This window comes from Lissotriton vulgaris, chromosome 4_1, assembly GCF_964263255.1.
Source record: "Lissotriton vulgaris chromosome 4_1, aLisVul1.2, whole genome shotgun sequence".
Taxonomy (NCBI): Eukaryota; Metazoa; Chordata; class Amphibia; order Caudata; family Salamandridae; genus Lissotriton; species Lissotriton vulgaris.
The window spans coordinates 1,112,577,017-1,112,592,821 of record NC_141691.1 but is presented as its reverse complement, the minus strand read 5'-3'; the positions used below and the strand labels follow the sequence as shown (position 1 = coordinate 1,112,592,821).

General features: G+C 45.6%; 1 protein-coding gene and 1 non-coding gene across 3 annotated transcripts in view; both read left to right on the top strand.

Annotated features, from left to right (window-relative positions):
* ABITRAM (actin binding transcription modulator) overlaps positions 1 to 15,805 on the top strand; it is a 756,845-nt gene that overhangs the window by 315,598 nt on the left and 425,442 nt on the right. The window lies entirely within an intron of this gene.
* Positions 6,932 to 7,149, top strand: LOC147722952 (small nucleolar RNA U3). The gene has a single exon (XR_015295450.1). It is a non-coding gene; the product is annotated as a small nucleolar RNA U3 (small nucleolar RNA).

Genomic DNA, 15,805 nt, shown 5'->3' with positions numbered 1-15,805 from the left:
TCATACTTCCACAACAAGATCGCGGACATACACAACAGCTTCAACAACCAACCAACGCACACCATGACCGAACAACCACCCCCCACCACCACCCTCCGCGCCTGGACCCCGATCAGCACCGAAGACACCATCCGCACGATGAACTCCATCCACTCCGGAGCACCGACCGACCCCTGCCCTCACCACGTCTTCAACAAAGCCGACGCTGTCATCGCACCCCACCTGCGAGACATCATCAACACATCCCTCGACACCACCATCTTCCCCGAGAGCTGGAAACACGCCGAACTCAGCGCCCTACTCAAGAAACCAACAGCGGACCCCACCGACCTCAAGAATTACCGCCCCATCTCGCTCCTCCCGTTTCCAGCCAAAGTCATCGAGAAGACCGTCAACAAGCAGATGGCCGCTTTCCTCGAGACGAACGGATCCCTCGACCCCTCACAGTCCGGCTTCCGAGCCAACCACAGCACCGAGACCGCCCTCATCGCCGCCACCGACGACATCCGAGCCCTGATGGACAATGGAGAAACAGCGGCCCTCATCCTCCTAGACCTCTCCGCGGCATTCGACACGGTCTGCCACCCCACCCTAGTACGGCGCCTCAGCAACGTCGGAATCCAGGACAAGGCGCTGGAGTGGATCACCTCCTTCCTCGACGGGAGAACACAGAGAGTCCGCCTACCACCGTACAAGTCAGAGGCCACCGAAGTCATCTGCGGCGTCCCCCAAGGATCATCTCTGAGCCCCACCCTCTTCAACGTCTACATGAGCCCCCTCGCGGCCATCGTACGCAAACACAACCTCAGCATAATCTCCTACGCCGACGACACCCAGCTGATCCTCTCCCTGACCAACGACCCCGCCGCCGCCAGAGCCAACCTGCACGAAGGGATGAAAGAGGTAGCCGAGTGGATGACGACCAGCCGCCTGAAACTGAACTCGGACAAGACGGAGGTCCTCATCCTGGGCTCCTCTCCCTCCGCCTGGGACGACTCCTGGTGGCCTCCCGCCCTGGGCACCGCACCCAAACCGACAGACCATGCACGCAACCTGGGCTTCATCCTGGACTCCTCCCTCTCCATGACCAGGCAAGTCAACAACGTCTCCTCGGCATGCTTCAACATCCTACGCATGCTACGGAAGATCTTCTGGTGGATCCCCACCGAGACCAGGAAGACCGTCACCCAGGCCCTCGTCACCAGCCGACTGGACTACGGCAACGCCCTCTACGCCGGGACCACCGCCAAGCTCCAGAAGAGACTCCAGCGGATCCAGAACGCCTCAGCCAGACTCATCCTCGACATCCCACGAACCAGCCACATCTCCGGACATCTGCGAGACCTTCACTGGCTCCCCGTCAACAAAAGAATCACCTTCCGCCTCCTCACCCACGCACACAAAGCCCTACACGACCAAGGCCCGAGCTACCTCAACAGCCGAGTCAACTTCTACGCTCCCAAACGCCACCTCCGATCAGCCAACCACGCCCTCGCCGCCGTCCCCCGCATCCGAAGAGCGACTACAGGAGGAAGGTCCTTCTCCCACCTGGCCGCCAAGACCTGGAACTCCCTCCCGACCGACCTGCGCCTGACCCAAGACCACCTCTCCTTCAGGAAGAAGCTGAAGACCTGGCTGTTCGAGCAGTAGCGGCTCCCCCCCCCCCCCCAGCGCCTTGAGACCCCACGGGTATGTAGCGCGCTTTATAAGTGTCACTGATTGATTGATTGACTGCCAAATATACCCTGGCCAGCGATGAATCGATCTATTTGGGATTCATGGATTTGGCAGCGGCATTTGACCACGTCAACAGGGAGAAACTGTGGGACATGATGTCAAGTATGGGGATTGAGAGTGGCTTAATTAATATACTGAGGGAATTGCATAGTGACACCACGGCTAAGGTTCGATTTAACAGGGAGGGGGACTGACCGACTCTTTTCCCTGTAGGAGTGGAGTCCGGCAAGGCTGCATTCTCGCCCCTTTTTTGTTCTCCCTTTACATTAATAATTTGGAACAGTTTTTGTTAGGCTTAAAGGCAGATTGCCCAAGGGTGGGGTCGCGTCATATTCCTGTTCTGCTTTACGCAGATGACGCGGTCCTGATTGCACGCACACCCAGGAGCTTACAAATCTTGATCGACGGATTTGTTAAGTTCATGGGCGCCCTAGATCTCTCTGTTAACCTGGGTAAATCGTACGTGCTCCTGGCTGGTAAAAAAACTTCCCTTAAATACACTTATACAATAGGAAGCCACAGAGTAGAAGAGGTCAAAACGTTCCCTTATCTTGGTGTAACTTTTGATGGTGCCTTACAGTTTAACTCCCTGGTGGAGGAGCGTTGTATTAAAATGATTGCCTCTAATGGGGCAATAGCTAGCTATGGCAGGAGGCTAGGCAGATGGAGCCCGGAACAGGTGATGAACTTGTACAGCTCCGTATCATGCTCCAAAGAAATCTACGGGGCAGAAGTATGGGGCTTCGCTAACACCACAAGAATTCAACAGGAAGAAAATAAACATCTGAAATCCATCCTGAGGGCACCCCCAAGTACTGCGGGATTTGTAGCACACAGGGAGTTAGGGAGACCATATCTAGATGACTTGGTAAAACTCAGGCCAATTGTGGCCTGGTTAAAAATCTGGGTTAATCCTGATGCGTCCCTTAGCAGAGAAATCTTATCGGACTGTTTAGAGAGGGATAAATGTATGCATATTCCCTGGCTCAATTACGTAAAGAACACCCTAGAGGAACTAAGCTTTGGGAATCTCTTCACTAACCCCGCAACAACTGTAGCCCAGCACAAGATGCAAGTAGGGAAAATTTTCCTAGAGCGGAAAAGCCAACGCAGAGCTGAGGCCGAAGGGTTTAAAAAGACAGTGAGGGCCCATAACCTGGTGAAGAGTGTGGAGGGTATGGAGCCTTATTTGTACCTTATGCATAACGCGCAGGACAGATTCCTGATGTGCCGTTTCAGATTGAACTTACTCCCATTTATGTTGGCATCTCCAGTAGGATTCGCAACACCAATTGAGCAGAAGGGACCCTGCGGCTCCGACAACAGGTCTCCGCAGGACTCCCTTCACTTTGTTCTACTCTGTCCCTTTTTTACAATGCCCAGGCGCAGATTTCTTGTAAATATCTTAAAAAAAGCCAACAGGAACACGCCAGGGAGGCATTAGTCTTTTTACAAAAAGCATCGGACCCCTTAACTTTGTGCTGTATAATGAATTTTATTAAGGTAGCGGTCCGTTCAAGACTAACTAGGGGAGATGAATGAAATGTCTCTGATTTTACAATTTTTAAAAGTGTTACATTTTTTCCTGCCTGCTTTTCATTTTAACGCTAATATTTTGTATAAGGATCTTGAAAATGTTTAATGACTTTTTATTCATGTAAATATGTGTGTGCTTTTATGGTGTTTTTTAATCACCAAATAAAGATCTTTGAATTGAATTGAGTAATCTTGCATAATTTCACACAATTCGCTTTACACGTGGTAATTAAAATTAATTAAATTATGACATTATGTCACGAGGCGTAAGTACGTTTGCAGCAAAAAAATTGCCCTGGTACATGGCAACAACACAACTGGCCAAAATGCAAGCTGCTGTTTCTTGCAACTTTTGTGTTTTGTTGCGCTACTCGTTTCAGGAGTAAATGGTTCCTTGTGTACAAAATAGTTGCATGTTGCTCTTATTCTGTTTGTGTACTTTCACTGTACATTTTGCCCTTAGAGGTTAGTTTAGTGGTAAGATTTTACAGCAAATTTCATCTAAGTTTGCAAAGTGTAGTAATGGCGTAATTTCTGGAAGCGGAAGAAGAAGGGCCATATTATCAAGAAAAAAGCGTCAGGGGGAGAGTGTGGCAGAGGGGGGAGGGTTGGCAGGGCTCTGGCAGACAGAGGTAGAGGGTTGACAGGGGTGTAGTAAATGAATTTTGGCGTGCGTGTTTGCCTGTTGGGTGCATTTTTCCTCCAGTATTGAATGATAACACCGAGTGGCTCCGTCTTAACTTGGTGGAATTTAACTCCAGATTAACCGAGAGTTCTACTGGGTTTGGTCTAGAATAGATTAGAAAAATTACAATGGCCCTGTCTGTAAACGCACATCTGAAGATGTTTTTTAAACAAAATACACTTGTATTGTAAATGCATATTCCTTATATTCAATAGGGAATATGCAGTTACAATTAAATAAAAAGAAAGTGTATTTTATTTAAAAAACATCTTCAAATGTGCGTTTACAGACCGGGCCATCGTCATTTTTCTAATCTATTCTAGACCAAACCCAGTAGAACTCTCGTATGGTCCCTGAAAGGGGAAGGCATTCAAATATTACTGAAACATCCGTATGGTCACTGGCTTCAATAAAGCCTCCCACGCCTGAGTTCACAACGCATTTACATTCTCAATGAGAGAAAACGTATCAGCACATAAAACAAAAGTTTGTTTTTCCCCGTTTACATCTGTAATTTTTTTATTTTGTTACGCATATGATTAAATACCTTCATTGCATCCCAATTAATTTAAGGAAGACAACAGGAAGTACTCCCGAGGTCGGGCTTAAATCCCCACCCACCCGTCCACCGGTAAAAAAAAGTGGGGGGGGGGGGCCACGGCCAACTGCCAATTAGGTCAAGGGAGCCACGGGTCAAAAGTTTGGGAACCACTGCTTTAAAGATTTAATTTTCATAGTCCTAGTAGCCACTCGCCCCCATCAGTCTCTGTACTTAGGTTTTAGGTGAACTGTCAGGAAGCCATGTTTAAAAACTTGATAGTTTTATTTAGATTTTACTCTGTGTAGAGATTTGGGCTAAGTAGTTTATTTAACTATAGTTTAATTTGTTATCTGGAGATTTGGTCACAGTTTTATTAATGAATGTTTTTTTTTAACTCACTAATGGGTAAATGACAGATTGCAGAAGCTGTAACATTGCGTTTGATGTATTTTAATGTATTGAGGGACATTTGTATTGCAATGGTTTTAATGACTATGCAAATAAACTAAAATTTGAAAAGTGTGTGTCTCTTCTGTGTCTCTTCTCCATTGCTTATACCCCCTCTCAGTATGTCTCTGGAAGATTTTTTGTCTTTCTTTAAATCTCTGTGGTACTTGACTAGAACACTGACTGCAAAATCGTGGGGTCAAAATATTGAGGCCATAATATCAAGGACCAAATTATTGTGAAGTAAAGTGTATATATAGGTAAGTATTGATTTATTATACCTAACTTGACATCGTCAAGTTATGTGGATGTGGTGTTAAGAACATCAAATCTATACTTCCCTACATGCACTTACCTTCACAATATTTCAGTCTTAAATATTTAGGCCTCTATACCCTGAACCTACAATATTTTCCTCCTCAATATTATGACAAACAACCATCTCTGCAGCATATCTGTTTCCTCTCTTTTTTTAGTGTCTAAGTAGCATTTCTCATATATCCAGGGCCAGACTGGGAACGCAAACTGGCCCCAGCAATTGAATCAGGCCGGGGGCAGGGGGGAGATGGTGGTAAATTGAGTTACTTTTGTTATAGGGGGCCGATATCGCAGCTATGCTGCGAAACCAGCCACTGGTAAGAAAAACGTCCCCCCAAGGGTCTAAAACCGGATCTCACCCTGCCGACCACCAGTGAAATGCCCGGTGGCCGCTACGGCCAGTCCGGCCCGCATATATCTCTTCAACAGCCTTACAACATTTCCCACACTATTTTGAGTATCTCTGTAGCCGAGCTCATGCCTGTGCCAACCCCCTCTAGCATTTATCATACTATACTCTTCAGTAACTAAGGAGCACTTCATCAGGATACTGCATCTCGGAATCAGGATACTGCATCTCTGCAGTATCTTTGCATTAAATCTTGTGTCATTTTCCTCAGGATGTTTGTAGCAGCTCTCGGTAGCAGACGCCATGTTACTCTCAGTCTCAGTAGTATGTCTTGTCTCACTCATCAGTGCCTGTGGAATTTCACAACCACCTCTGGTGTCTCCGCATATTTTATGTTGTTTCAAAGTGCAGTTCACATGCTCTTCATTAAATCTACACAATGTTACATATCCCTTACCAGTTTCTCTGTAGCGTTTTACATCTCACTCTACAGAACCTCTCCTGCTAAGCTTAGGTCCTTCCTAGTAGTTAAAATGAGTGCAAATAGCACTTTGCCTCTGAACATTAAATCGCTTTCAGATAGGAAGTGGAACATCTCAAAGATATTTTAGGATGAAACTTCCAGAAACATCCCTGTCTTGGCTCGAGCTCCAAATCAAGGCTGTGAACAAGAATAGTTCCTAGACCTCCTACAGTTTTGGCACAGTATGATGTGAAATCAGAGCTCGGGTGCGGCTTTGCTTCGACAGAGTAAGTGCTCTGGTGATTCAGTCTGATCTGTAGTAAAACACACACTTCGCGCAGTCTGACTGTGCATAGCCATCTTGAAACGGTAATAATGCTCATTTAGTGCAGGGCAGAAAACTGTGAAAGTAACCTAGATTGTCTTTGCTGTGAGTTTACCAACTGGTTCTCTTAATTTTTCAATGAGTAAAAATGTGATTGTTGCTGTGAGCCAAAGCACGAAACAAAACGATGGCTACGCTCTGTTTACCTGTTTGAACTTTAGCTTTCACACTGTAGTCCTCTGTCTGTTTCGGGAGCAGCGAGCAGGGAATCCGTGTGTCCCGAAAAGGCAGGCGAAATGTGATTCGTTGCTGATTTCGATTATGCAGATTTTTAAAGCAGTGAGTTGCCGAGCATCTACTTACAATGCTTTATTGGGAAGAAAGCATCTGCCTGTGCATCTTTAAATTGTTATTTTGAGGTGTTATACAGCCATGTGTTTTTATTGGAGTTCAGATGCCGAACCTTTTCTTACTGTACGTAAGAAGGGTTTTTACTTTTTCTGCCCGTTTGAGCTGCAGTTCGTTGTGTCAAGACTATACTATCAGGGATCATTTCTATAGTTCTTAACTGAGGAAATGTGTTCGAAAGTGTCTGGTCTTCGCTAACCACGATGAAGAGATTTAGTGTTTCCTTCTGAGCGCGAAGCGAGCGGACAGTGTTGCATTCATGCAGCTGCTGTTTGCTATTGATGACCGTTCCTCTCTTCCTTACAGGAGAGCTAGAGGAAGGAAGCACAAACTGAGGGGTTAGATCCTTACTGTAGTATAAGAAAGATGATAATCAATCAATTTCTAGGAATGCGTAGAAAAACCGTGGGTGGATGGAAGCACCCACTCTCCACCCATTTAACACATTCTCGGCGCAGAGTAACGCAAACTAGCGGGTTGCTGCTGCCCTGCGGGTTTCCCTTGCGTGAAGTGCTCATAACACTGCAGAGACCCTGTTAAGTGCTAAGAGCCGTCGCGCTGACTGGCACCTCGTTGCTGCCACACTTGCTTGTGTTCAGAAAAGAACAGGCCACTGACAGTGCCCCAACCCTAGGAGCCTTTAAGAGCCACCAGTTTATATTGTTATTTTCTCTACTTGTCACTACACTTCAGTTGCCCGTTTCAAGTCATGTGCCTGTTGAACCCCAGTCCTTGTTGCACCTGGTGGTAGCTGGTACCTGGGTGTATTTTATGTGCAAGTATCTAGTGGTATAGATTAGACTTCCAAGCGCTGTGGAGAATCTGATTCGGGCATTTGCAGATATTTAGCCAAGGTCTCAGCGCAGTGACGTCAGATGAGGGTTTTGCTCTCATGCTTTGCATTCAAACCCCATGCCACATGTTTCAGAAGTCCCTGCTGCCTCACCCCATGGGATGCCAAGCAACTTTACACATATGTACAGCCAGCTCCTGGCAGCGTTATTTGTCTCGGAGGACGAGGCACATGTATATCATGTGAAGCCTCTAATCAGGTATACTACCAGAGCAATTATATAATGCCTTGTTTAAGAGCCTCGTTTCACGACATCCAATCTATGAGAGGGCTTGGAGGCTTCTTTAGGGCTACGAAGCACTGCATAAATTATAACTCTGGAGTACCAATTTATTGAACAATCAAGAAAGAGCTTTAGGCCTACCAATAGGTATGAAAAGTACTGCATGAATGCCCATACAACACAGTCCTCCCAATTATATTGCTAAGATTTAGAATTCCAGGAGAGCGGGGGTGGCGGTGGGAGATGTGGAGTCTGGGGGGTCATGGAACAGGGTGTTATCACCATCCAGCTGGGGAAACGGGTTCGAGTCTCGACAGGGACGTACAACAGCCTGTGATTCTGGGCAAATCACTTGGGGGCAGATTTACAAGCCCCTTGAGCCACTTTTGCGTCACTTTTCCCACATTAAAAATGACGCAAAAGTGGCGCAAGGGCCTTGTAAATAAGCCCCATAATCTCCCTGTGCCTAACAAAAAGAATGTGTCTGTAACACAACTGGTGCTCAGGTAAAGGTTGCGCTATATAAAAACAGAAAAAAAGGTCTGAGTACCCTTCTTTTTTGGGAAAAAACACCTTGGTAACCTCCTAGCTCTTGTTTGAATTAGAAGGTCAACACCGAAGTTATAATCAAAGCCCCAGATTGCCCCTGACATCAGGGAGGAGAGCATTTGCACAGAACCTACGGTCACAAGTTGCAGCGATTTGGCAACGTTTAACAAACAAAATCTTAGAAATATACTGTTCCCTACAAAGTACAACAAGCATTTGCAATACAATAGGTCTCGCATTTAAGCAAGTTTCAGCTATCAGCATTGTAAATGACAAAGCCTTTTATTTATGCTTTAAAAACAAACATAAATAAAAGGCATTGTGATTTACAATCCCAATAGCTCAAAACTGCGTAAGTGTGAGACCTATTGCATTGCAAATGCTTGTTCTTCAGTGTAAAAACCCCACAGGAAAGGCAGATCTTGGTATTTTTTTTTTAGATTGTTTTCTGAGATCTCTCCCAAGTGAAGCTCATGGCCATATTGTTTGAAATGTATGTTGTAATCTGAACCCACCAAACCAAATTTGAATTAAAAAAAATTAATGGGGAGAGAAACCCCCCCCCCCCGAACCTTCAACAGGCCGTTGAGGCTCACTTACACGCTCGTTCAAACCCAGTTGTATTGTATTGTATTATAATTGCATTTATATAGCGCTTACTACCCCTGACGAGGCGTCAAAGCGCTTTTTCGGCGGGTAGCACGCTACTCCGGGACCCATAGTGGATTAGTGTTGAATTAGTATAGTGAAACATGCAAGTACATTTTAAGTGGTGGATAGGTTAGTCAGTCAGTTATTTGGATATGAAATGATAGCAGAAGGATAGAGTAGGATAAAGGGTTGTATTTATTTATCGCTTGTTGACGCACGCTATTCCGGAAGCCTATAAAGGATTACTGGTGAATTAATATGGTGAAATATGAGGTAATTTCAGTGGCGGATATTAGTCTGTTACTTGGAGTGAGCAGGATAGCGGAGGGATAAAAGGGGAAGAAAGATTAGCATTCATATAGCACTTGATATCCCTAATGGGTGTTGTAGCTCTTTTCTGGCGAGTAGCACACCACTCCAGAACCCATAAAGGATTTGTGTTTAAAATTAGTATACTATAAATGTGAAGTAATTTGAGTAGTAGATATGTTATTCAGTTATTTGTGCAGTATGTTAGTATAGTTGAATATGGAATTTGAGAAGTGAACATGTTAGTCTGTTAATTTTGATTGAAAAGGATAGTGGAGGGATAAAAGAGGGAAAGTTAAAAAAAAAAAACATTTTTTTAGGTCTTAGCAGTAGGAAGAGAAATGAGGAAAAGGGCAGCATTTCTGGCCCTAGTCCCGAACAGGCTCAAACAGCCAACTACCCTTGTCCTCTCCGCCCTTAGCCTCGATACCCAGGCTGAGACGCACTAACCCTGGCCTCGTGTAGCCCTAGTAATCAGGTGACCCCTTCAGCCAATGAGAACCCTAGCCCTAACACTATTCAATCACACTAGCCCAAAAATCTAGAACCAATAGGAAACCAGGACCTTACTGCCAATCCTTGCCCTAGTCCAATCAGTTCAAAAACCCTGATCTCTACGTCCAATAAAGGCCTTAGCCCTCCCAGTAGTCCCAACCCAAGTCCATGCAGCCAATGGTACAGGTAGCCCTAGTCCCTACTTCCAATAGAAACCCTAGCCCTAGTCCCAACCCTACAATGATTGAATCACAGACCCAGAAACCAATCAGAACCCTCAAATCCCCAACCAATGATGACATTAACCCTAACCCAATAGAAACACCAGATACAACCACCATCAGTGTACACATGTGCCAATAACTAGCAGACCATATAAGGTCCCAGCGACCTCAGACAAGGTTTGCTGGCCAGGGAGGTGAAAGTTGCTTCTCCTGTTCAGAATCTCCTAGGAGACAGACAGGCTCAATCCACACTTTGGACTTCTGAAAAGGCTTCACTAACTCGAAATCTAACAATACTGTTTGAATGAATCTTTACTTCCCCTGCTGGCCAAAAAAGGAAGTGCACAGGTCCCAGTGAATACAGTTTAAACATCTCACAGAAGCACCCTCTGATGTAGAATATCCCTGTTGCTGGGGGGGGGGGCTTACTGGCTTGTGAACACAAAATGATGGCTGGGGTTGCACTGCTTTAACACACAGGTCTTAGCACAGAGCAAAGGAGAAATTTGGAGAGAAAACAGATTTGTCACCAAGGAATAAGAGGGACAAACTACAGAGGTTGGACTGCAAATCCCACAATTCAACACGTTAAATATAAGCAATCATGGGCAGGGAAAACCACAAGTTTAAAACACAAAACAGGTGATAAAATATCACAGGCAGGTCAAAACTGCAATTTTAAACTGTAACAACCACATGCAAAGACAGTAATCACAGAACAACTATTGCGCTGCCTCCACACACAGGCTCTCCATGGTCCAACACTGTCCGGGCACCTAATGAGTTCCCAGCCATTGTTTGCTTCGGTGCTGCCCAACCGCCATTTTGTGTTCAGGTCGGCCCGGGCGTTGTGTAGGGCTCATCGCCCCAACGGATAGCCACTGCTAAGCTGCAACTGGGATGCAGATCTGCTTTCTCCTCAAAATGCCACCAGTGGTGGGGAGGCCAGTAGAGTACCAAGGGCCCCACAGCTCCAATGTGGGGGGGGGGGGGGCACGGCCCACAACCTCTCCGTGAGCTCCCACCCTCACCCAAGCCAATTCAACGCTTTCTGCACCCCTACCACCGTAAGCTGAATCTCCAACTGTGCCCCGGTGCAGTGGTGAGCCTCTGGATTTTTGATAGTTTTCCGTCCCCACCCAAGAACGCCCAGCCCCCATCTTACAACCCGGTCAGCACGAGCGTCCGGTTGATATCGCCTCTCCGCAGCTTTCGATCTGGGCGTACAGGTCCCGTGCCAGCGTCTCATGCTGCCCCCACCTTGCGCCAATGAACGGCGGTCACCCCAGGATCCGCAGATTTAGAAGTCCGTACTGAGGAGCCCTGTAAGAGTGCTACTGGGCGGACGCCATCTTGGACATGCCTCCACATAAATAATGCTGTGAAGTAATCCCAAATAATATATGGGGTTGCAGGTATGTGGTTTGCATCAAAATACACTTCCTTCTGTACAGAATAGAATCCAACTTTTCAATTCTTCATTCTCCAAAAAGAAACATTTTCCCTTTGGGAACTGGCCCACCTGTAAATATCGCCATGGTCAATGAGTAGTTATCAGAAAAGATTGCAGGCTAATTTATCTCATTTTAATCTACCTGAATTTGTTGGTACTAGAAAAAATCAAGGCTGTCTGGAGTTTTAAATCCGCTTCTGTTGTATGTTTAGTGATGCTTCTTGGGCAATCTCCATTGCCAAAGTTGTCTCAGGCCATGTTTGCATTTTGTCCAGCAGAAGGATCATAACTGCTCTTCTTTAAGTTTTAGCCCAGATCCTAGGGCCTGAAGCATCGTGGTTTGGAAAAGTGAGATTAAAGTCTCCTCTAAAAGTTATGGAATGATGATAAGCTGCAAGTATCATCTTTTGTTGAAGTAAGGTTTCAGAATCGTTGGAGACTAGGCTGTATTAGGAGTCTGAAATTAATGATACCCTGTGGCTGCTCAAGTATGTCCCTAATCAACTTTACTTATGGCTACATGACAATTGGCAGATTTTTAAATCTCTGAAAGTTGATCGCTATACCTCGGCTTGCTGTTGAGGCGCAGAGAAATATATTCTCCTGCATCCAATTATATTTCTGTTTCCTTTTAAGTGCTTCTTTTTTTTCTTTTGAGACATGAGTTTCAAGGATTTGAATTTTAGTATGCTTTGAATAGTAAAACAAAGCTCCAAGTTCTTATTACTAAATAGACCTTTGACATTCATGGTCAAACTGTGTAGGTGTGCCACTTGCTTTCAATAAGCTTTCTAATTCCACACTAGCTTTCCTTGACTATATTTTTTTCTCCCCTCCCCTTCCCTTCTTTCTTTCTCGCATCACCTCTCCTACTCTTTTCTCTCCTCTATCCAGCAGTCAGGCAGTCATCAGCAGGAGCGCTTGAGTTTGCCTTTCTGATTCTATCCACCATTGTCCAGTTTCAGTGGAATGCACATTTGGGCATTTCTGAGGAAAATACAGAGTAAGTCCCATAAATGTGCTCAAAAATACCTGTGTTGCCTCCCAAAGCCATTGTGACTCTAACAAACAGGTCTCCCCAATTATCACTACCCCATTGTTTTATGTATTGTCAGTCTTAGAATACACTTACAGAGTGTTTAACAAAACATTTCTCTGCGTTTCCTTTTGAATGATCAATGGCAGAAAAATACCCCGAAAAAAGAGGAATATGGAAGATTAGCAGCATCATTATTACAGGCCGAAATTTTGGATTTGTTTCAGAAAGTTCCTGATCTCCTCAAGCTCTTGAAGTATGTGCATTGATCCTCCCCAGTCGATCTTGAGTTTGATATTGAGATTAAAGACTGGTGCTCCAAGCTTTTTAATCTCTGATATCCCTGTTCGCTTCAGTCTTTTGTCAGTACTAAATTGCAACTCTGGAATACAGAGAAGGTATACTCGCTGATTGCATTACATGTCTCGAGCTTTGCTGACCTCTTATTTTTGATCAGGAAGTCCTGAGAAAAATAACAATTATTGTTCTTGGAAGGAAGCTACTTGCCTGTTAAGGTTTGTGTTAGGCCCACTTAAGCTCTTTAGGTCTCTTCTACGCAGCGTGCAAGCGCTGCTTTGGAGTGACCTCTTGGGATGACTCCGGGCTTTTGTTGAAACTCGTGCATGTTTTGCACTGTTTCCTATCAGCCCTCGTGCATGTATGGCAGTTCCCTTGCTGGAGCGAGTTGCGGCGCCATCTGTTAGCAGTTATCGCGCCTGCCGCTGCTCGCTCCCGCAAGGCAAGCGCTTTTGCTTTTTTTTCTACTTTCAATTAGTGCCTGATGTACTTTTATCTCAGACCGGCAAGGGTGCAGCTATCAGCCCTGGGCCGGTACCAGGCTTTCAGAGGCCCGCAGCAACACAAAAGCTGACCAAACTTAAAAGAATCTTCTGGGTACAGGATAACAGTAGCACCGCCTTATAACAAGGCGTAGCGAATGCAGGTAAGCGCTGATAGAGCAGGCTTGGTAGGCTTGGTTCGGGTTCGCTGCTGCTTCAGTCTGCCCTATCCAAAAAAGTGTGAGACACTGGACACCTCTATTCAACGAATCGATCCGAATCAGTCAGAAAACACCCTTCTTTAAACAAAAAGAACTATCTAACACACCTAAACTAAAACATAAGTCCATCAGCAGGCAACTGTTCATTCACCACTTCCGGGGCAGCTTTGCAGTCTCTACCAGGGCAAGGGGCATTTGACTGAGCTGGCATTTCGGAGCAGGACCCTTCATTTTAACCAATCTCAGGATGAATGGGGCAGGACAGTGGCCCACCCTCGCTGTAGTGTAGTTCCTATATTCCCAATAGGCTCTGCGCATTGGAATAAAATATCCTATAGATTAGACGTAGGACTGAGGTCAACTAGGTCTCTATCGAATATACTAAACTTAATAGTGAGTGCCAGCAAACTCAAAGGTCACTAGAAAGTTCTCGAATACACAAGAAGGGATTTGTTTCTGACAACCGCATAAACATGACAACTTTGTTTCCCAAGAATAAGAAATATATCTCTAGAGTTGCAAAAACAATAGATATATGTATTTCACTCAGTCAATCGTGCATGCTTCGTTTTTACAGAGTTGCAGACAAATAGAGACAGGCTTTTTCAATGAAAAGGTTTTATTGAACAGTCTTCTTTCTCATGCAAGAGAAGTGAACTGCTACAATCGTAATGCAGACTGCAAAGTATAATGCGTACAGCGAGAACAATATTATAAAAAAATACTGTAAGAGCATTGTATGGTATCTTCGCCATATAAAATACATACATAAATACACAGACTAAAATACTCAACTGGTGCTTCTAAAATACGGCTACCCCAATGTACCTAACCTAAGTCTAGTATGCGGGAGGAAGTAAGTATTGTGTAGCATAGATTTAGTTTTCTTTGCCAAGAATCTATCCAAGATTTCTCTAGGTTCTAATCAGCTCCATACCTTAGTTAGAATGAAGGAGGTCTGGTATGCAGCGGGAGCAGCTCTGCCCACGGGCATGCCATCTCATGCCTGCCGCCATCACACTTAGCCATTGCATTTCACCCATCGCTGTCTCTCCCAGGAAGTCTTAAAGCAAGGGGGTGGCACCATCCAGCACTACTAATGCAGCCGGGTGTGTCATCTCCTGTCTGTTCTGGTTCCCACACCGCTGATGTGAGAGAGAGGGTTTGGATCTGCCCGAAACACTCATCCGACTAAGTACGTATAGTGCATAAGAGTTTACCTTCTTATTTCTCCTGTCTCTAAGCATTTCTAATGCACGAAGTGTCTGGCATGCTAAACCTTCCATTATCAGGCACCTGAAATGCAGGGGTCATTTATGTCTGCTTGTGGCTGCCGGGTACCTTTAATGCAGGTCACCAGCCCTGTCATGCCTACCTCTATCTGTACAGGAGGGCGGGCGACTCATCTCCCTGCCACTCTCAAGCATCGTTAACACACCAGGGTGTCATCTCATCCCTTTGCATATTAGGCCAGTGGTAGTTATAAAAGTGGGGTGTGTGGTTCTGTCATCTCATGCCTACCGCCGTCACTAATGCAAGGGGCGAGGCTCCCGCTCTCAATGGCCCATGTGTGGTGATGACACCATGGTCAGCTCACCACCAAAGTCTCCACGTTCGGCAACGTGGACACTTTCCGAGTTGTGGCTGCCACAGACTCGGAGAAGGGTGCGATCCGGAACCTGGGCCGCGACCCTGACCCTGAAGTTTCCCGCAGTCATCCCTGGCAGAAGCAGAGCAGAGCCGGAGCCAAGAAACCTGTGCAATGGAAACAGCTGGCCGGTGCCGCACAAAGGTACAGAAAGGCAAGGGGGCTGTAATCTCATTCTGGGATGCCTTGTAGGGTGCGGGATGTCACTGGGACCGTTCTCCGAGTAGCATCCAAGAAAAGCGTGAAACGGGGAATTAAGCATAGAGCATTCTAAAACCTAAGAATGTTTATTTTCCATCAATATAATAATAAAATGATTGAGATTGTGATCCTTCTTGGGTTTTTAGCACAGGGAAACTTGCCACATGTACTACTACATTGTGCGGTGCATGCAAGTGCATTGTGTTAAAAGAGATGGTAGGTTGGTTATTAAGTAGGCCAGCTGGGCTCCTGTCAATATGTGCTCATCTCATGTTTGCCCCTTTTCGGTAACAGGACTTCTTCGTGTGGGAGAAGGGCTGCTACTTTGCACGTAAATGAAAAGAAGCTTCAACG